We start from the raw sequence: 24098 nt of genomic DNA, 5'->3' as shown, positions 1-24098 counted from the left end.
CATTACAGAGACTTGGATGGCTCAGGGGCAGGAATGGTTACTTCAAGTGCCAGGCTTTAGATGTTTCAGAAAGGACAGGGAGGAAGGCAAAAGAGGCGGAGGTGTGGCACTGTTGATCGGAGATAGTATCACGGCTACAGAAAAGGAGGAAGACATGGAGGGATTGTCTATGGAGTCTCGGTGGGTGGAAGTTAGGAACAGGAAGGGGTCAATATCTCTACTGGGTGTTTTTTATAGACCACCCAATAGTAAAAGGGACATCGAGGAGCAGATAGGGAGACAGATTCTGGAAAGGTGTAATAATAACAGGGTTGTTGTGGTGGGAGATTTTAATTTCCCAAATATCGATTGGCATGTCCCTAGAGCGAGGGGTTTAGATGGGGTGGAGTGTGTTAGGTGTGTTCAAGAAGGTTTCTTGACACAATATGTAAATAAGCCTACAAGAGGAGAGGCTGTACTTGATCTGGTATTGGGAAATGAACCTGGTCAGGTGTCAGATCTCTCAGTGGGAGAGCATTTTGGAGATAGTGATCACAATTCTAACTCCTTTACCATGGCATTGGATAGGGATAGGAACAGACAAGCTAGGAAAGCATTTAATTGGAGTAAGGGGAAATATGAGGCTATCAGGCAAGAACTTGGAAGCATAAATTGGGAACATATGTTCTCAGGGAAATGTATGGAAGAAATGTGGCAAATGTTCAGGGGATATTTGCGTGGCGTTCTGCATAGGTACATTTCAATGAGACAGGGAAAGGATGGTAGGGTACAGGAATCATGGTGTACAAAGGCTGTTGTAAATCTAGTCAAGAAGGAAAGAAGAGCTTATGAAAGGTTCAAAAAACAAGGTAATGATTGAGATCTAGAAAATTATAAGGATAGCAGGAAGTAACTTAAGAAAGAAATTAGGAGAGCCAGAAGGGGTCATGAGAAGGCCTTGGCGGACAGGATTAAGGAAAACCCCAAAGGATTCTACAAGTATGTGAGGATCAAGTGGATAAGAGGTGAGAGGAGAGGACCAATCAAATGTGACAGTGGAAAAGTGTGTATGGAACCGGAGGAGATAGCTGTGGCACTTAATGAGAACCTTGCTTCAGTATTCACTACAGAAAAGGACCTTGGCGATTGTAGGGATGACTTACAGTGGATTGAAAAGTTTGAACATGTAGATATTAAGAAAGACGATGTGCTGGAGCTTTTGGAAAGCATCAAGTTGGATAAGTCACTGGGACCGGACGAGATGTACCCCAGTCTACTGTGGGAGGCGAGGGAGGAGATTGCTGAGCCTCTGGCGATGATCTTTGCATCATCAATGGGGACAGGAGAGGTCTGGAAGATTGGAGGGTTGCAGATGTTGTTCCATTATTCAAGAAAGGGAGTAAAGATAGCCCAGGAAATTATAGACCAGTGAGTCTTACTTCAGTGGTTGGTAAGTTGAAGGAGAAGATCCTGAGAGGCAGGATTTATGAACATTTGGAAAGGCATAATATGATTAGGAATAGTCAGCACGGCTTTGTGAAAGGCAGGTCATGCCTTACGAGCCTGATTGAATTTTCTGAGGATGTGACTAAACACATTGATGAAGGAAGAGCAGTAGATGTAGTGTATATAGATTTCAGCAAGGCATTTGATAAGGTACTCTATGCAAGGCTTATTGAGAAAGTAAGGAGGCATGGGATCCAAGGGGACATTGCTTTGTGGACCCAAAAACCAGAACTGGCTTGCCCACAGAAGGCAAAGAGTGGTTGTAGACGGGTCATATTCTGCATGGAGGTCGGTGACCAGTGATGTGCCTCAGGGATCTGTTCTGGGACCTCTACTCTTCATGATTTTTATGAATGACCTGGATGAAGAAGTGGAGGGGTAGGTTAGTAAATTTGCTGATGACACAAAGTGTTGTGGATAGTGTAAAGTGCTGTCAGAGGTTACAGCAGGACATTGATAGGATGCAAAACTGAGATGAGAAGTGGAGATGAGTAATGGCAGTTGGTGTTCAACCCAGAAAAGTGTGGAGTTGTTCATTTTGGTAGGTCAAATATGATGACAGAATATAGTATTAATGGTAAGACCCCTGGCAATATGGAGGATCAGAGGGATCTTGGGGTCTGAGTCCATAGGACTCTCAAAGCTGCTGCGCAGGTTGGCTCTGTGGTTAAGAAAGCATATGGTGCATTGGCCTTCATCAATCGTGGGACTGAGTTTAAGAGCCGAAAGGTAATGTTGCAGCTATATAGGACTCTGGTCAGACCACATTTGGAGTACTGTGCTCATTTCTGGTTGCCTCACTATAGGAAGGATGTGGAAACTATAGAAAGATTGCAGAGGAGACTTACAAGGATGTTGCCTGGATTGGGGAGCATGCCTTATGAGAATAGGTTGAGTGAACTCTTCTTTTTTTCCTTGGAACGATGGAAGAAGAAGGGTGACCTGATAGAGGTGTATAAGATGATGAGAGGCATTGATTGTGTAGATACTCAGAGGCTTTTTCCCAGGACTGAAATGTCTAGCATGAGAGGGCACAGTTTTAAGGTGCTTGGAAGTAGCTACAGAGGAGATGTCAGGGGTAAGTTTTTTTACGCAGAGAGTGGTGAGTGCGTGGAATGGGCTGCTGGCGACGGTGGTGGAGGTGGATACGATAGGGTCTTTTAAGAGACTCCTGGTAAGGTACATGGAGCTCAGAAAAATAGAGGGCTATGGGTAACCCTAGGTAATTTCTAAGTTAAGGACATGTTTGGCACAGCTTTGTGGGCCGAAAGGCCTGTATCGTGTTGTAGGTTTTCTATGTTTCTATGTTTCTATGATCCCTAACTACAAGATGACTAATTTTACCTGTGTCATTGCACAGGACCAGATATAAGATAGAACATTCTCTTGTAGTTTGAATAAGATGCTGTTTGAGAAATCAGAAATGGATGCATTCTATGAAGCCCTCCTCAAGACTGCCTCAGCCAATTTGATTCCCCCAAACTATGTTAAAGTCCTTCATGATAACTACTGTTCTATTCTTACATGCCTCAGATATTTCTCTGTTTATTGCCTGTGCCACTATAATGTTTCTATTGGTGACCAATGGACAACTCCCAATAGTGATTTTTTTTCTCTTTACTATTACTAATCTCACCCAGATGGATTCAACATTCTGCTCCTTAGATTTTATATTATCTCTCACGGTTGCCCTGATCTCATCCTTAATTAAGAGCATTACCCACCTCCCTTACCTTCCTGCTTATTCTTCCGTATTATCAGATATCCTTGGATATTTAATTCCCAATTCTCTCCACCCTGCAACTATGTCTCTGTAATGGCCACTAAATCATACCTCTTTGTACTGATTTGTGCCACATGTTCACTGACCTTGTTTCGAATACTACAGACATTCAAATAATGTGCCTTTACACTCATTATGCTTTTAAAATCTTGTAACCTTTTACTCTTTTGCACTTGACTTTACTTCACTCCACTCTTACTTTTCTCCTTTTTATCTTTTGCTTTTTCTTTATCTTTATCCACACATTTCTTTTTAACTTTATCCGATTCAGCCTAAAAGATAACCTTTAGGGTATCTTGCACGAGACTCCCAAGTCCCTTTGCACATTCGATTTCTGAATTTTATCCCCATTTAGAAAATAGACTACATTTCTTTTCCTTTTACAAAAGTGCACGACGATGCACTTCCCAACAGAGGAGAAGAGGAAGGAGGCTAGAGTGGAGGAGAGAAGAAGAAGGGAGAGAGAGGGAAGTTTTTTTTTTCTGGAAAGAGAAATTGATGTAAATGTCACTAGATTGGAGGCCACTCAGAATGAAGAAAAGGTTTTCTTCCTGCACCCAGTGGGTGGCCTCATTGTGGAACAAGAGGAGACTATGGACCAATACGTGGGAATGGAATTAAAATGTTGGACCACCATGAAGGCGCAGAGATGCTCGATGAAACGGTCCCCCAATTTACAATGAATCTCGCCAGTGCAGAGAAGGCCATCCAACTTTTTATTCTGGCATCTACCCCCTTCCTTTCCAGTCCTGAAAAAGGGTCTCGGCCTGAAATGTCGACTGTTTTCTTCATTTCCATGGATACTGCCGGACCTGCTGAGTTCCTCCAGCATTTTGTGTATGTTGCTTTGGATTTCCAGCATCTGCAGAATTTTGGTTTATAATTTCCCATCTTCTTCTTCCCTACCTTCTTAAAGAATGGCATGACATTGCAATTTTCCAATGCTCCAGAACTATTCCAGAATCTAGTGATTCTTGAAAGATCACTAGTAGTGCCTTCACAATCTCTTCAGCCACCTCTTTCAGAACGCTGGGGTATAGTTCAAATGATCTAGGTGACTTATCTACTCTCAGACCTTTCACCTTCTCCCTAGTAATAGCAGCTACACTCACTTCTGCCTCTGACATCCTCAAATTTCTGGCATAGTGCTGGTTTCTTCCACAGTGAAGTAAAAGGCTTACTGCATTAGAACCATAAGACACAGGAACAGAATTAGGTCATTTTGGCCCACTGAGTCTGCTGTGCCATGGCTGATCCTTTTTTCCTCTCCTCAACCTCATTCCCTGATCTTCTCCCCATAACCTTTGATGGCATATCCAATCAAGAACTGATCAACCTCTGTCTTAAATGTACTCAATGACCTGGCCTTTACAGTTGTCTGTAGTAACAAGTTCCACAAGTTCACCACCCTCTGGCTAAATAAATTTCTCTGCATCTCTGTTTTAAATGAATGCCCCTCTACCCTGAGGCTGTGCTCTCTTGTCTTAGACTCCCTCACCATGGGAAGCAACCTTTCCACATCTACTCTGTCTAGACCTTTCAATATTTGAAAGGTTTCAATGAGATTCCCCCCCCCCCATCTTTCTAAATTCCAGAATGTACAAATCCAGAGCTATCAAACATTCCTTGTATGAAAACCCTTTAATTATCGGAAACATCCTTGTGAACCACCTCTGGACCCTCTCCAATGCTAGTTTGTCCCCCATTATTAGCTCTCCAGTGTTATTTTTCAGCAGTCCAATATTAACTCAAATCTCTTTTTTAATCTTTATATATCTCAGAAAAAACTTTTGGTAGCTTCTTATTGGCTAGCTTACCTTCATATTTCATCTTTTCTAACTTCATTGCTTTTTTAGTTGCCTTCTGTTGGCTTTTAAAAGCTTCCCATTCCTCTGATTCTTGCTCTAATGTACGCTCTCTTTTGCTTTTATGCTGTCTTTGACTTCTCTTGTCTGCCCCAGCTGCTTTATCCTCCCTATAGAATACTACTTCTTCTTTGGGATGTGTCGATCCTGAACCTTCCAAATTGCTCCCAGGAACTCCAGCCATTGCCATTCTGCTGACATCCCTGATGGTTTCCCCTTCCAATCAACTTTGGCCAGCTCCTCTCTCATGCCTTCGTGATTCAATACATCAGATGTGGAAATGCCAAGTGTTTCAGAATCATTATTTGTCATAGTGCACCTATTTTGTGCAAAACAAAATGTGCATGGGCTGTGGTGGAAAACACTGTGTTCTAGTTATGTGCCATATTGACAAGTGGCCACATAAAACATAGAACATGGAACAGTACATCACAGGCCCGTAATATTGAGGTGAATTAACCAAGCTATTAATTAAACACTGACTAAACTAATCCTACTGTACTGCTTGAGATTTTATTTCACGGTAACCTTAAAAAGTGTCCTTCCTCACACAAGTAAGGTACTCTCTGTCTAATGCCCCATTAATCTCGACTGCCCTTCTGTAAATTTCCAAGGGTTCTAGTTTTCTTGGTGTGGGGAACAGAACTGGGGTACGACTTGCTGCTGACGTGGATGGAATCATGTTTCTGAATGATTCAGTTTACTTAATTTACCCTAAAAAATTGGCATGACTGAGTGGAGCCCAGCAAAATGGGGGGAAAGGGAAATGTTTAAAATTCTAGTAAGAGGACAATTTTGATTTTATTAATTTCTTTCTTGTGGTTATCATTATCTCCCCACAATACAGTCAACAAACTTGGTGTGATATAGCAGAGCAACAAATATATTTTTTTAATATACTGTGCAAGTTTAACTCAGTAGTTTTCCAATGAAAGCTTCTTCATTTTTACACTAAGGAATATATAAGCATTATACATATATTTATTTCACTGGGCACAATTTCACTGTGTTGAATTATTTAGTTATCATTTCACCACAATAATAACAGATCATATGACCTATGTACACAGAACTTAAGAATTGCAAGTCCTCTATAATTTTAACAATCCGTACTGAATATTTCTTAAGTGTACATTGCAATACAGAGAGGCTCCTGGTTACAAGCATCTGACTTATAGACACCCTTACATATGAACAAACTCTCACAGTATTATTAATTCAAAGTTTGACATATGTATATACATACTACAACCTCACAGCTAGATTCTTCTCTGCTTCTCTCCAGTAATTCTCCTAAGTGCTTTAGATGCCATTCACAACAATACTGTGGTGGTATGTTTACTATAATGAGTGATAGTTGTTTATTTTCTGACTTATGGACAAAATTACCTTGAGGACAATTGAAAACCAGCACTGTTCATTCTCAAAGAACACCCTACAGAGCAACAGGTTGGAATAGATCCTATGAAGTAAACAAATGTAGAAAATTTGACTTACACATACACAATGCTCAAAGAAATCAGCAGGCCAGCCAGCATCCATGGAAAGGAATAAATGGTTGATGTTTTGGGCCGAGGCTCTTCATCAGGACTGGAAAGGAAAGGGGAAGAAGCCAGAATAAGACGGTGGGTGGAGGGGTGGGGGGGGGGGGGAAGCTGTATAAACTCCACGGTGATAAGTGAAGCCACATGGGTGGGGGTGGGCGTTATATGAAGTGAGAAGCTGGGATATAATAGGTGGAAAAGGTAAAAAAAACTGAAGAAGGAATATCATAGGAGAGGAGAATGGACCATGAAAGAAAGGGAAGGAGGGGCACCAGGGGAGGTGATAGGCAGGAGAAGAGGAGAGAAGAAGTAAGAGTGGAGCCAGAGTGGGCAATGGAAGAACAGGGAACAGGGAGGGGGAAAATATGGACTATTAGGAATACAACATCGTAAAAGTAGCACTACCTTTACTAAACAACGACTTGCATGCACATTAGCTTGAAATTTCCACTAAGGCACATTCTCAGGCTTAATAGTCTCTACCAGAAACCTGCTGTAATCTGGCCTGGGTCTCTGAAGTGAACTTGCTTCATGAAGCCAGCTCCCAACTGATTGGTGCACGCCATTTCTGATTGTAAATGGCAAGTTCCAAATCAAGGAATTGCTTTGACAGCAGGTTAAAACATACTCCCAGGATAACCACTGTCAAAAAGATTTCATTTTCCTGTCATTCTATGACACTCACACATTGTACTCTGATGATCTATGTCACATTTGAGATGAGATTAGTTTAGATTAGATTTAGCTTTATTTATCACATGTACATCAAAGCATACAGTGAAAAACATCATTTCTGTTAACAACCAACACACCCAAGGATGAGCTGGGAACATTCAAAGACTATAAACAATTAAAGCTGAGTTTCCTCATTTTTGGCTTTAATTTTAGATTTAAAAATGCAAATTGAGGAAACAAACACAAAAAATTGAAGTAAAATATAATTTCCTGATGACTTTTCCTTCAGCCATTTGCTTACAATGGAATGAATGGGTCCCCTCTTCCTATGCCATTTTTCCCCTGGTTTCCGTAGGAAAATGTTCCTGCTTGATGCCATGAGGAGGGCAGACCCTTGGGATTCCTGCGATAAAATGTGTTGTGCAGGAGTGCCCAATCTCTGCAGGGTTGCAGCCTTAAGGCACTAGTGTTCCAAGCCAAGGATTACGGGTCCAAGTCCCATCTGAGATGATACCAAGTCCAAAAGAGTGCAGAACAAATTTATATTGTTGCTGTCAAAGAGACTGAGGGATGACCTTACAGGGGTGTAAAAATCAGGAGGGGAATACATCAGTTGAACACACACATTCTTTCCCAAGGAAGAGGATTTAAAAACTAAAGGGTATAGGCTTAAAGCGAGAAGGAAAACTTAAAACGAACCTGAGGGACAACTTCCTCAGGCAGAAGGTGGTAAGTATATGAAATGAGCATCTAGGGAAAGTGGATGAGGCAGGTATAATAACAGATTTTAAAAGACATTTGGAAAGAAGGGGTTTAAATGGATATTGGCCAAACATGGGCAAATGGGATTGTTTGGTGGGTACCAGGGTTGGCATGAACAAGTTGGGCCAAGTGTTCTGTTTACTTGCTGTATTACTCTACAAAGCTCAAGCACAGTTACCCTTCCATCCAAAGCCGTGCTTGTTCAACTTCCTGCAGACGCAAACGTATAGGTCATGTGGAATTTTTTTTAGCTTATGAGGACACTCAGTCCTCGTTTATTGTCATTTAGAAATGCATGCATTAAAAAATGATACAATGCTCCTCCAGAATGATATCACAAGAAAACACAGGATAGAGCAAGACTAAAACTGACAAAACCACATAATTATAACATATAGTTACAACAGTGCAAAGCAATACCGTAACTTGATAAAGAGCAGACCATGGGCACGGTAAAAAAAAGTCTCATAGTCCCGATAGCCTCATCATCTCATGCAGGCAGCAGAAGGGAGAAACTCTCCCTGCCATGAACCTCCAAGTGCCGCCAACTTGCTGATGCAGCACCATTGGAAGCACCCGACCACAGCGGACTCTGAGTCCGTCTGAAAACTTCGAGCCTCCGACCATCCCTCCGACCCAGCCTCTACGAGTACCATCCTCTGCCAAGCGCTTCGACCCCGCCCTGGCCGCCAAGCAACAAGCAAAGCCGAGGACTCGGGGCCTACTCTTCTGGAGATTCTGGACCACACTGTAGCAGCAGCAACGAAGCAGGCATTTCAGAAGTTTCACCAGATGTTCCTCCGTGCTCTCACGTCCATCTCCATCAAATCAGGATTGTGCATGGCACCCTACTTGACAAATAACAGACATCACCACTGGAGTGGCCGCTGTGAGCTGCGTTGCGCTGCCATCTTCTCCTCCTGCCTCTCTTTCAGAAATTGCCTCTCCTTTCAGAAACATGCCAAGATGTTGATGCAGAGCATGCAAGGTACAATTTACAAAAAAAGGATAGAGTTTGCTGGTCTCTTTCTCCTCTAATCTGTCCACCAATAAATATTTGCAGCTGCCCCTCCTAGCTTTGAGATTATCACTAGTTTACCTGATAATACAGTTGATTACAAACTGATAGGAGAGGAGCATTAAAGTTAAGGATTTACTGTCCTTGACAGTGCTGATAATGCCCTTTTTCAAGGCTGGTGCTGAAAATGAGCAGATGGAGGGGATCAGTGATCAGTAAAGCAAGGAACCTGAGGGAGATTCAGTTGTTACTGAACACTTGCTGCTCCTCCTTTATCCTTTCCTGTAGCCCCCAAGATTAACCAAAACAGATATCCCAGGACTGCAGCAAAAGCCACAGTGGTGCAGCACATTGGCAAACAGCTGTCAGAAAGCAGAATTGAGTTACAAAGTAGAGAAGGCTTGTTTAGGAGAAAACAAACACCCACAAATCCAGTGGCTTGAAGTGGTATGGCAACAACTCACCAGTGCTGTGATTCTTGGTCCTTAAAATTGCACCACTGAGAGATGTTTGCAGCCTGCTGGAGTCATGATTTGTCGGAAGCCTAGTCAAGTGTAAGGGCAACCATTGTAGGAAACAGGTCCGAGATTCAACTGTCATTAAAATCTTTGTGAATATTTTTGATTCTGCTGGTGTGAGGCCTACATATATTTGAAGGAGTTCAATCCACAGTAGCATGATTCAGACTTCCAGCATGGGTTGCTTCCTGTACCTTTTGATATATGAGTTACTTATGTGCCTTCCTTTCTCCTGTAAAATGATAGTGCTGTGAATAAATCTTCCCGCCTGAGACTTGCATTCATGAAACGAAAGCATGGGAACAGGCCATTCAGCCCACAATGTCTATTCTGAACACGATACCAAATTAAGTTAATCCCTTCTGCCTGCACACGATCCATATCCCTGCATATCCATGTGCCCACGTGAACGCTGTCTAAACACCACTATCCTATCTGCCTCTACCTCTACCCTTGGCAGTACATTCCAAGCAACCAGTACTCTTATTTGTTCATTATTATTCTTTCTTTCTTTTTTATTTGCACAGTTTGTTGTCTTTTGCAGACTGGTTAAATGCCCAAGTTGGTTCAGTCTTTCATTGATTCTGTTATGGTTACTATTCAATGGGTTTGTTGAGCATGCCGCAATGAATATACCTCAGGGTTGTATATGGTGGATTTTGAACAGGAGGTGATGTTCTAGTAACACTTCTACTCAGTCAGAAATCTGACCAATACTTCATCCTTCTCTCACACACCAGGCTTTATAGTTAACAGCCTCTTCCAACAGATACGGTGTGCCAGGTGACAATATGGAAGAATCATCAGCAGTTTTTCAGACTGACATAACAAATTTTGTTTTAAGTTCAAGTTGAAGTTCAAGTTTATTGCTATTCAGCTGTGCACATATCTGCAGCTAAATGAAACAGCATTCCTCTGGGACCAAGATGCAAAACAAAATACATATATCACATAAAATAATATTAACACAATGACATTAAAATATCCTGTAGAAGTACAAGTTGATATAAAGTGACTATTTGACATATTGCTAAATGTACAACAGTATATTGCTACTGGAGTTGTCATAAATAATGTGTACTGGATGGTAGCAGGGTGTTCAGAAGTCCAAAGCCTGGGGTACAACGCTGTTACCAAGCCTAACAGTCCTTGTTCTTCAATTGCAATTGGAGAAACATCAAAGCCATTGTTTCACTAGACATGGATGATGTAAGTTCCTATTACTAGAACTCTGACACCCAAATCTGTTGATAGCTGCTATGCACCTTATAACTTGGGAAACATCAGCATTAGGTAATATTAAGATTGAAAGGGCGAAAAAGGGCTTAAAACTTTGATTTTTGATATGCAGGGCGATGAAGGATGGCTTAGTGAAGAGAAACATTAAATTCAAAAAGACTTGGAGGCAATTTATTTAACACTTCCATATGATGTAATTTGACCTTTTCCAAACCCATTCTATTTCTTTTAAATATATGCAGAGAGCAGCAGAGTCAATGACACTAATGGTTCTTTTTGACGTTACACAACAGCCCATGTCTTTTTCTTTTCCTTTGTTTAGTTGGTTAGCATTGTTTAGATTAGTTTTTTTGTTTTTTTTCCTTTTTCATGCTCTTTCTGTTTTTTTGTGTATATTATATTCATATTTTGTACGATTTTGGGAGGCTTAATACCTGTGTGCCAACTGAGTTTATATTCATATATGTTAATTATTAACAATGTAATCCCAATAGCTTTGTATTACTCCTATGTTATGTTTAACATTTTGATATTAATAAAAAGATTGAGAAAGAAAGAAAGAAAAAGAGAGAAACATTAACTTGAATTACAATGTTAGTTCAAAAGTTTTGATGCTATATTGGCAAAAAAGGGTAACATAAATGGATCAGTATCATTAAAATAGCCATTAGTGGAAGCCTGGAAGCCTTTTTCTGGCAATTCCAGGGTTATATCAATCTGAATTGTCACAGTGATCCACGAGATTGTGGGACCATCAAAAATAAATGTAGGTAATGTCAGGATGACCAATAATGAAATTTCAGATCTATCAAATAAATATGTTTTATTCCTATTTACATTTGAGCTGGTGGACAGGATCCTAGTATTACAGGCAAATCTCTAAGCAGACTGAAATCTTGAATGTAATGGATTTAATACAAGTCCAAGAAATGATAATAAGACTTAGCCACACTAATCTTTGAGTCATGCTGGTGTTCATTCCAGGTTATCAAAAAAAAATCGAAAATTCTATGGTCAACATTCTCCAAAGCTCTTGCCTTTAGAAATTATGCATTTTAGTTGAAAGTAGAAAATGTCACTTCTTTATTTCAGGGTGTGGGAAAAGCAGGTAACTAAAGACCTGTTAAATCATCATCATTTATGCATAAAGATCATAGATCTACTAATAAAGAACAGGGACTGAACAGTCTTAGAGTCATAGAAGAGTACTGCACAGAAACAGACACTTTGGTCCATCTAATCCATGGCAAAACCATTTAAGCAACTCCCATCAATTTGCACTGGAGCCATAGCCCTCCATATCCCTGCCGAAGGATCTTTCAACACTGTCACAGGTAAATTATGGGCCATTAATCTCAGAGATAAAAGCAGATATGCATAGATGGAATCTTATCCCCTTTTTAAGTTTAAATTCAAGGATAAATACTATAAAAATGAATATTCTTCCTCGGTTATTGTATCTTTTCCGTACTTTACCGGTGGAGGTGGATGATAATCAATTCAGGGAATGGGACAAATGGATTTCCCGCTTCAATTGGCAAGGAAAGAAACCTAGAATTCGATATAACACCTTACAGTTAGGGAAGGAAGGAGGAGGTATGGTTCTTCCTTGCCTGAGAAATTATTTTTATGCCTCACAGATAACCCCCCTGTTATATTGGTGTAATAGGCTAGATGGAAGGAAATAGAATTTGGATTAGTTGACAGTTTTCCTCTTCAGGCCTCAATAACTGACAAAGGATTGATGGCCCAGTTGGAAAAATTTAAAAACGCTCGGATAAATCTTACATTAAAAGTATGGCAGAAGGTGGTTAATTCATGTGGAATTAATAACATGTTAAAACTCTTTAGATGGTGTGCATATGATACCGAATTCCTTCCCAACAGAGAAGATAAAAGATTTGAGCTATGGATAAAGAAAGGTCTTACAACCTACCTCTCATTTATAGATAAAAGAGTATTACAAAGTTTCCAAATCTTGCAGGACAAACATGGCCTAGAGCATAATGACTTTTTTGGGTACCTTCAAGTACGAAACTATGTTAACCAGAGTTGTAGATATACAGACCTATCAACAGTAGAATTAGAATTTTTCAAGATTCTGAATTCGGCTTGCAGTTCAATACCTAGTAAATCAGTTTCTCGATTATATAATGCACTCTTCCATGCTAAAAATGTAAATACACTGTATATTAAAGAGAAGTGGGAAAAAGGAGTGGGGTTGGTACTTTCAGAGGAGGCTTGGGGGAAAATCTGCAGCTTTCAATGGTCCTCGACTAATTCTTTGACTTGGAGAGAACATTGTTGGAAAAACATTATAAGATACTTCAAGACCCCATATCAGGAAAAATATAAAGATACAAATGCAATGTGTTGGAGAAGGTGCGGCTCCAAGGAGGCAAATCATTTTCATATTTTTTGGGATTGCCCTAAATTAAGTCTATTTTGGGAAGGTATTCATAGAACATTAGTTAAGGTACTTAGGTCCCAGATACCTCTGAACTTTGAGACGCTCTATTTGGGGCATGTATTGTTTCTTGAACAGAAGGAAGATATAAAGTTGCTGCAGGCCTTCTTAGCGGTAAGTAAGAAATCATTCACTAGAAAATGGCTAAATCCAATACCACCTACATTAGAAGATTGGTACGAAATTATCTTGGAAATATTTAAAATGGAAAAGTTGACTTACTCCCTGAGAACTCAAAAAGAAAAATTTTATCAAATCTCGAATAAATGGATTGAATATATAACCCCAATGCGAGCAGACTTTAGATGACTCTCCTAATGATTTAAACTGCTCTTCTCATCAACACGGTAATATTGCTAACGTAAGCACCCCTAGTCTAAATGTTTGTTTTTTTTGTTTTCTTTTGGAAAATAGAGAATTAACACAAGTAAAGGGAAAGATTTGGGAAAGGGATAAAAAAATGAAAAAATTAAGTAAATAAGTACATAGGGATTGGATAATTATGTCTGCGGGCAGGAGCAAGCATGAACAAATTAGGATATAAACACCTACAATGGTTGGTACATAGGCTTATATACAACATTTTGGACCAGTGGAAATGGTCCAGAAGGGTTATATGGAAACTATTATTACCATTTTTCTTAACAACTAATTCCATTACTTAGCCTAATAAGTTAGATTTACCACAATACATAATTATCTATTTAAATGTTTATTTTTCTTTTATATCATCTCAATGTGTACTTAAGAATGTATAAATAATTGTAGTTTTATACATATAAAAAAATGGAAAAGGTTATATGTGTGAAAAAAGTACATGATATTTGTGAATTCCTTATCCAAATAAAAATAAAATTAAAAAAAAAAGAAATTGAGCTTGCATGCACCACTTGTGCTGTCACCTCATTCCACACTCCCGCGACCCTCTGAGCGAAGAAGTTTCCTCTCATTCCCCTTAAGCTTTTCACCTTTCACCCTTAACTCATGACCTCTGCTTGTAGTCCCACCCAACTCAGTACAAAAAGCTTGCTTGCATTTACTCTTTCATGACGCTTTCAACTGCTTTGAGTCGGTGGAATGGACAATATTCAAGGAACCCATCTTTGAGTCTGAATGAATATACCAAAGTTGGCACCAGCTTCATCAAGACATATGTGGGTGAATGTGTGCTTTTGAAAATGTACTGGACATACCCAAACCAAAAGCTTTGGATGAATCAGGAGATTCATAGTCTGCTGAGGGCTAGATCTGTGGCATTCAAGACCAGTGGTCCAGTACTGTACAAGAATCCATGTACAAACCACAGAAGGCTATCTAAGGGGGGAAAAGAACTCTGATTGAGGTTTGAGACAGAATTGGATGTGTTATGTTTGTGTACTGGGAAGTCGAGTGGCTGTGAATAACACACACAAGAGACAGAGAGGTGAGGAACAAATGTGTAACTGTTTATTTCGCTTGTAAGTCATCTACCCAGAATGCCCTCTCATATTAAGTTCAGAATGCAACATACAGGGAAGCTTGAGGGCAAACCAGAAGGATCAAAATATATATGAATACATAACATAGCTTATTTTAAAGGTTTTTCTCCCTTCCCATATACAGACCCGCTGCTGAACTACTCAATGCAGTAATAAAAAAACATTTTTTTTCTAAACTAAAGAAAGAGGGTAGACTGCTTCTATTCCTAGACATACCCCTAGGCATTATTCTGCCCCATGTGCTGAGGGTTAGTCAATAAACAGTGGTTCAATCTGTCTGGAGACCACCTGTTCCTGAGACTGTTCCAACGACCTGGGGATGATGCCAAAGTCATTTTATCTCTTGGTGGTGTATGCATAGATCTTGGTTTGAGTACTACGTTGTCAGGAGGGGGCATCTTCAGAAGACACAGGTGATGGGGGAACACTGGCTGTGCCGTTTGTTCTTAACGAAGGTTTAGCAGTTGTCTTAGAATCCTATCCCATTTCTACAATTGTGCCTGGATTGGTCAGTTTGTGATGGTTTCCAGTAGCCTCAGAAGAGGGCAACAGCTGATCGGCATACCTTCTCTGGATGTTGTGGTTACTAGTTTTCACTGTGTATGACACAGGACCACTTTGTGCCACCACCATCACGGGTATCAACTTTGTTCCAGAGATGTAGTTCTGGGCAAGTGCTCTCTCTCCTGCTGTGGAACTTCTGTACTGTGCTTTAGCACATCTCCCTGCTTGGGGTTTCTGTTCATTTAGCACAATCTATTTTGTGTTTGGGGGTCTAAGCAGTTCAGGCCAGGTGCGAAGCTATCTTTTCATCAGTGCACCGGCTGGAGCCATCTTGGTGGTGACATGAGGTGCAATGTGGTATGTCAGCAAGAAAGTGTTAAGACACTATTTGAGGGATCTATGTCCCACTGAAATCTTGATGGCTTGTTTCATTATTTGTATAAATTGTTCAGCAAGGCTATTAATGGCTGCATGACATGGTGCTCACTTGATATGCTGAATACCATTTGCTTCCATTAGTGCCTTGAACTTTTCAGACAGGAGTTGTGGGCCATTGACACTTTTGAGCTATCGAGGAAGCCCCAAACATCTAAAGGTAGAATGTAGCACCTCAGTGCATTTTTCAGATGTAGAGCTCTTCAGGATGGTAACTTCGGGCTATTTGCTGTGTGTGTCCACTACAATCAAGAAGCTTCTACAGGCCCTGCAAAATCAATGTGAATCCACTGCCGTGGTTCTTCAGGCCGTTCCCATGGATGCAAAGGAGCAAGTTAAGGAATATTTCTCACTCGCTGCCCATGTGGTCATGCTTAGGCATTCTCTTCAATGGTTACATCCAGTCCTGGCTCCAGAAGCAGTTGCTTTCACGCACTCTACGTCTCAGTGTCATGCATGTAGCTCATCAAGCTCTTGCTTTCTAAATGGTGGAGAAATGACAACCCTGTATTGAACATCCTGCTTGGACTGGGAGCTCCTTCAATTGGGTCTGGTAATGTTTCAATTCTGAGATTGGCTCTCCCTTCCATTCATGAGGTACCATGTCCACCACTTTAGATAGAAAAGGGTGAGTACATGTGTGCTTCTGATTTGCACTACAGTTACTGGAACTCGTTGAAGCAAAAGATCTCTTCCGGTGGTGGCTCTGGAGCTGTGACAGCTAAGGGAAGTCTGGATAGTCCATCAGCATTTGTACTGATTTGCAGACAGTAATAGATCTCCACATTGCATTTGACCTGCAGCCAGGGAAGGAATGCCTGCATGTGGACCAAAAATTGATGTCAAGAAATGATGATCTGCCAGTAGTGTAAATCATCGACCAAAGAGGAATTGATGCAATTTTTTAACTCCAAAGGCAATGGAGATTGCTTCTCGCTCAATCTGGGCATAGTGGCTTTCTACCTTGCTCAATGTCCTGGATGTGAAAGAGATTGGACGCTCTTCACTTGACTGTGTGATGTGTGAGATAACTAACCCCACACCATAGGGTGATGCATCACAGGCCAACTGTATGGGCAATGATGGGTAGAAGTGAGCAAATGCTTCAGATTGTGACAAAGCTGTTTTGGTCTTTTTCAAAGCCTCTTCACAGTGATCTGTTCACTGCCAGTGTGTTGATTTATTTAAAAGCTCATGAAGTGGTTTCAGCATGCTGGCTAGATTAGTCTTAAGGAAGTTCTTAACTGACTTACATTCTGTGGAGATAAGTCTCCTTGATTGCCTTCACCCTTGATAGTGCCTTATGAAGCTCCGGATTGTTGATCACATGTCCAAATATTCAATCAAAGGTCGAAAGAACGCACTATTGTTCTTCTGGACCTTTAGCCCATATTCCTTGAACCTTTGTAGTACAGCATCCAAGTTTCGTAGGTGTACATGCTTATTATTCCAGGTAATCAGTAAGTCATACAAATAGCATTGCACCCTGTCAACTTGCACAGGATCTGTTCCATTGCTTGCTGAAAGAGTGCAGAAGCTGATGTGATGCCAAATGGAAGCTTCCGAATCCTAAACATTCATTTGTAAGTCACAGTGGTCAACAGTTCCTGGAGCTCTGGCTCCACATGCATTGCAAGGGTGCTTGACAAAAGTCAGTCTTACTAAATGTCTGTCCTCTGGCCAATCCTGCAAAAAGGTTATCAATGAGGAGAAGGGGGTATTGTTCAGCTCTAAAAACTAGGTTAATGGTTACCTTGAGTCTCCAAAAAACCTTAAGGACCTATTCTTTTTAGGACAGGAACTGCTGGAGTTGTCCATTTGCTTACACTGGTTCCAATACTTTAAGTGAATTAGTCTTTCCACTTCAGCCTCTGCCTTTGAGTGTGTATAGAATAGGTCTTGCCTTTAGGCATTTAGGTGTTGTTTTGGGTTTAGTAGCCCAGATTAACACTGATTCCCTTTACACTGCCCAGTCCCCCATTGAATACTTCTGTGTGTTTCTTCAATACCTCTTGTAGACCAGTGCTCCTGACAATCATGTGAACTTTGTGCCACTTGGACTTCAGCTACTCTGACCGCGAGTGGCCCAGAAGCACTGGATAACTATCTTTAACAATGCACAGTGGAAGTTTCTGTACAATCTCATCAGAATAAGTCTTTAAAATCAACCTTGTCTCTTTTGGGCTGAGATGCTGCGATTTCTCCTTGTAAATTGCCCCTGAAACCAGTGATGCTGCAAAATCAGTGCCCTCCTGCATCCTCTCTGTGGCCCCTTCTGACCACAGGGTCAGCCAATAGCCATCTTTGTGCCCTGAAACAGAAAAAAACATGCAAAGCTTCTTCAACCACAGAGTGAGTCACTTCGTCTGTTCTCAGTATGCTCCATCTTGTTCATGTTTCTTTCTGTTTTTCCAAAAGTCTTCTTTCTTTATCACAGTGCTCTTGTTTGACAGTGTCTTTTTACATTTACAGATGCATTCAATAAGTCCCTTTTTGCCACAGCATCAGCAGTCTAAGTCCTTATACCAGCATTCTTTTACTGAATGCCCAGTTTTGCCACAATGGTAACACCAATTGCAAATAGGTGGCTTATTCTTAAAGTCAGTAGAAACTTTATGAACTTGGGAAGGTGTGCTTAAGAGCTATGCTTCTTCAGCTGCCATCTCCGTAGACATACTAATTTCAATTGCCTTCTATAATGTTAGCCTGTCTTCTGTAAACAAACAAATCTGAATTGCCTCACCATGCAGACCACATACGAGTCTTATCATGTAATGTCATTCAACGACTGCCTAAAATCAGTGTTCAGACAGTTGCTTCAGCAGTGCTACAAATTGTGAAAGAAACTCACCTTCCTCTTGATTCCATCTATGAAATCTATTGTTGATGTTGATTACATTTATATAATTTGATATATTCAATTGTATTTTATTCTATATAATGTTAGTCTTTACTTATGATTTTAATTTGTTTCATATTTTATGACTGTTGATTTATCTTTATAATTTATGTAAAGCACTTTGAGCCTGCATCTTAATGTATGAAAGATGCTATATAAATAATGTTATTATTATTAAATCTCAGCAATAATCAAAGGTTTCAGTGAATAGAGATCCATTAAGAATTTAACTGTACCTCACAAGGCTTATCACCAGGTTTATACTAGACTGCGTAAGAAATTAAGTGTTTTTGCACCCATCACAGTCAGAAAAGTTGGAACATGAATATGATCTGAAATTTGATATGCCAGTGTGAAATACTCAAAATTTTCAGTGCATGAATTCCATTGCTCTGTCGTTTTGTCATACAGCCCCATACTTTCAAACATTGTCACCATTTTCAAACACAATCATGTTCCGGAAAAATTAGCTAGTCTTATCCATCTCTCTCTCTCCCTACTTATTCATTTTATTTTACCATCCCATTCTCCTTCTCTCCCCTCAGATTCTTCACTCACAACAATTAACGGGGTCATTTTCTCATGGTGTCTTCCTTTCACTCAACGACTTTACACAGCGGTTCACCACCAGTGCTGCACATGGACTTTTCTTGCTGAAGGGAACAAAACAATAAATACCGCATGAGGGCTTGTCATCTTGTTGCCAATTGGTACTGGGAAGCTGGGTGGCCTTGAATAACACATATGAGAGATGGAGAGGTGAGGAACAAATGTGCTGCTGTTTATTTTACTTGTAATTATCTACCCAGTAAACCCTCTCGCAAAGTTCGGTATGTAACACAAAGAAGCTTGACAGTGATCCATAACAGTCAAAATATACATGAATGTATAACAGAATGCACACTCTGGCAAGGTTTTCAGGCCATTACTCTCTACAAGGTGAAACCTAAATCCTAGTATAATGGCTGTGATGCTGCACTCCTAGATGAGCTCAATGCCTTTTATGCACAATTTGAAAGGGAGAATAAAACCACTCCTGTGTGAACTCCTGCAACATCTGGTGCCACTACGATCTCTGTCACAGAGGCCGACGTCAGAACATCTTTCAAGAGGGTGAACCCTTACAAGACATACTGGTCAGCCTATACCAACCAAGGGCATCTTTAATCTCTCGCTGCTGCAGTTAGAGATTCCCACCTGCTTCAAAAGGGCGGATATTGTACCAGTGCCTAAGAAGAGCAGGGAAAGCTGCCTCAATGACTACCACCCAATGGCGCTCACATCTACGGTGATGGAATGCTTTGAATCAACTCCAGCTAAGCAAGGACCTGGTCCCGCTGCAATTTGCCTTTCACCACAACAGGTCTGCAGCGCATACAATCTCACTGGCTCTCCATTTGGCCTTGGATCAGTGGACAGTAGTAATAACCATGCCAGATTGCTGTTTATTGACTATAGCTCAGCGTTGAACATAATCATATCCTCAGTTCTAATTAACAAGCTCCAAAACCTGGGCTTTTGTACCTCCCTCTGCAAATGGATCCTTGACTTCCTCAACGGGAGACCACAGTCTGTGCGGATTGGAAATAACACCTCCTCCTTGCTGACGATCAACACTGCCGCACCTCAAGATCTGTGTTCTCAGGCACTGCTCTACTCTCATTTCACACAATACATCCTAACCACTACAACACACACAAAGATCTGGAAAGACTCAGCAGGCCAGGCAGCATCTATGGAAAAGAGTACAGGACTACCGAAGGGTTTCGGCCTGAAACATTGACTGTACACGTTTCCACAGATGCTGCCTGGCCTGCTGAGTTCCTTCAGCATTTTGTGTTGCTTGGATATCCAGCATTTGCAGATTTACTCTTGTTTGTTGATACTAACCAGAAGACCACAATCTGTGCAGATTGGTAATAACATCTCCACCTTGCTGAGGATCAGCACTGGCACACCTCTGGGATGTGTGCTTAGCCCACTGCTGTACTCTTTCTATACCCATGACTGTGTGGCTAGGCATAGCTCAAATGCCATCTATAAATTTTCTGATGGTACAAACATTGTTGGTAGATTCTCAGTTGGAGACAAGAGGACATACAGGAGAAAGATATACCAGCAAGTTGAGTGGTGTAGCAGAAACAACCTTGCACTCAATGTCAGTATGACCAAAGAGCTGATTGTGGACTTCAGAAAGGGTAGGATGAGGAACATGAACCAATTCTTGTAGAGAGATCAGAAGTGGAGAGAGTGAGCAATTTCAAGTTCCTGGATGTTAATACCTCTGAGGATCTAACCTGGTCTGAACATATTGATACAGCTATAAAGAAGAGAAGACAACAGGTATATTTCATTAGATTTTGAGGAGATTTTGCTTATCACCTAAAACACTCAAAAACCTCTACAGATATACCGTGGAGAGCATTCTGAAAGGAGCGGTGACTCAGAAGGGCGGCATTCATTATTAAGGACCCCGATCACCTAGGGCATGCCCTCTTCTCATTGTTACCATCAGGTAGGAGGTATAGAAGCCTGAAGGCACACACTCAACAATTGAGGTACAGCTTCATCCTCTCTGCCATCTGATTTCTGAATGGACATTGAACCCATGAATACTGCCGCTTCTTTTTCTTTTTTTCTTTTTTGTCCTATTTTTAATTTAACTGTATAATATACATAATATACATATACTGACTGCAATTGATGCAGCCCATAAAAATATTTATCATGTATTGCATTGTACTGCTGCTGCTAAGTTAACAAATATCCTGATACATGCTGGTGATATTGAACTTGGTTCTTCTTCTGATTGTGTGGCTAGGCACAGCACAAGTGCCATCTATAAATTTGCTGACGACACAACTGTTGTTGGCAGAATTTCAGATGGTGACGATTGATATGTTTTGTAACTCCTAAACATAAAAATTGAAATAAAAACAAGTGAGTCCAGAATAACTTACCTAACTTCACATTTGCTTTAATCGAGGCATGTCTGCATCACATGGTAGCGTCATGACATAGGCAATTCACCTATTTTTACATATAGCTCATAATAAATTATATAAACAGCAAAGAATACATAATCAAACAATACATTTACAAAACTACTCAAATATTACTGACATATTAAATACACAACACTTCTCCGCTTTGCTATAAATCCAACCCAGTATACAATGATTCTGAACTACACACACAGTATTGAATTCAATTGACTTTATTTCTTACATCCTTCACATACATGAGGATTAAAAATCTTTAAGTTACGTCTCTGTCTGAATGTGCAATGTGAAAATTATAGTAGCTTGTAATAAATAATATGTACAGTAAGATGTACAACAGAACAGTCAATATAGCTTAGAAATACAATTGTATCAGTGTGAATTAATCAGTCTGATGGCCTGGTGGAAGAAGCTGTCCCACAGCCTGTTGGTCCTGGCTTTCATGCTGCAATACTGTTTCCCGGATAGTAGCAGCTGGAAGAGTTTGTGGTTGGGGTAACTCGGGTCTCCAATGATCCTTGGGGCCCTTTTTACACACTTGCCACTGTAAATGTCCTGAATAGTGGGAAGTTCACATCCACAGATGCACTGGGCTGTCTGCACCACTGACTGAAAGCACAACCCTGGAGAGCATTCTAACTGGTTGCATCACTGTCTGGTATAGAGGAGCCACTGTACAGGATTGGAGAAAGCCACAGAACATTGCATACTCAGCCAACTATATCATGGGCATGAAGCTCCCCTACATTCAGGACACTTGCAAAATGTGATGCTTCAAAATGGCAGCATCCACTGTTAGGGGTGTCCATCACCCAGAACATGCCCTCTTTTCATTGTTACCATCAAGGAGGAGGTACATGAAGCAGATTAAAGGCATTCAAGTCTGGTGACCAAGAAAGTTACAAGAGATCTAGGTAAGATGTACGGAAAGCTGTCTCACGGGCGAAGTGGTAATCCTGGACTAAACCTGAACCAGTAAAGGACGCTCGACAGTTGGAGCAGGGCTTGAATACCATCATCTATTATAAAATTAGATCAAGTGACATAGGTGACAGCAGAGCTTCACTTCCAGATGAGCTCAATGCCTACTATGCTTGCTTTGATCATCAAGACATGGAGGAACAGTCATGAATTCCCACACCCCCAATGATCCTGTGATTTCAGTCTCTGGGACCAATGTGCAAGCAGTTTTCAGGAGGGTGGGCCCACAATAAGCAGCCCACTCAGATAGGGTACCTGGCCAGGTACTAAAGACCTGTGCTGATCAAATAGCTGGAGCGTTTATTGAGATCATTAACTTTCGCTTCAGCGGTCTGAGATATCCACCTGCAGGTGCCATCTTATTTACTCTTCACTCAAGCCTAGAACATCTGCAGAGCAAAGATGCAAACATCAGGATGCTCTTTATTGACTACAGCTCAATTCATACTATCATCCCCTCAAAGGTAACCAATAAGCTCCAAGATCTTGGCCTCAACATCTCCTTGTGCAATTGGATCCTTAATTTCCTCACTTTTAGACCCCAGTTAGTTTGGATTGGCAACTACTGTATATCTCCTCTATGAACTCCATCAGCACAGGTGTACCACAATGCTGTGTGCTTAGTCCCCTGCTCCACTCACTTTACACTTCTGACTATGTGGCTTAGCACAGCTCCAATGCCATATGAAAGTTGCTGATGATACCACTGCCATAGGCCATATCAAAGATGGTGATGAATCAGAATATAGGAGGGAGATCTAAAATCTGGCTGAGTGGTGCCATAACAACAACGTCGTATTCAATGTCATTAAGACTAAGGAGCAGATTATTGACTTCAAGAGAAGGAAACCAGATATCCCTGAGCCAGGCTCCACTGGAGGATCAGAGGTGGAAAGGGTCAGCAATTTAAAATTCCACAATGTTATTATTTTGGAGGATGTCGCACATGAGTGCAACTACAAAGAAAATATGTCAGCGTGTTTACTTGATTAAGAGTTTGCTAAGATTCAGCATCGCATTTTAAATTTTGGCAAACTCCTATTGATTTGTAGTGGAGAGTATATTGACTAGCTGCATCACATTCTGGCATGGAAATACCAATGCCCTTGAATGGAAAATCCTAGAAAAAGTGATGAATAAGGAACAGTCTATCAAAGTTAATCATAAACACAAAATAATCTGTAGATGCTGGGGTCAAAGCAACACTCACAACATGCTGGAGGAACTCAGCAGGTCGGGCAGCATCCGTGGAACCGATGAGTCGACGTTTTGAGCCGGAACCCTTCACTAGGACTGTAGGGGTAAGGGGCAGAGGCCATATAAAGAAGGTGGGGGGAGGGTGGGAAGGAGAAGGCTGGTAGGTTCCAGGTGAAAAACCAGTAAGGGGAAAGATAAAGGAGTGGGGGAGGGGAAGCAGGGAGGGGATAGTCAGGAAAGGTGAAG

This window comes from Mobula birostris, chromosome 5, assembly GCF_030028105.1.
Source record: "Mobula birostris isolate sMobBir1 chromosome 5, sMobBir1.hap1, whole genome shotgun sequence".
NCBI classification, from domain to species: domain Eukaryota; kingdom Metazoa; phylum Chordata; class Chondrichthyes; order Myliobatiformes; family Myliobatidae; genus Mobula; species Mobula birostris.
This window is presented reverse-complemented; position numbering follows the sequence as displayed.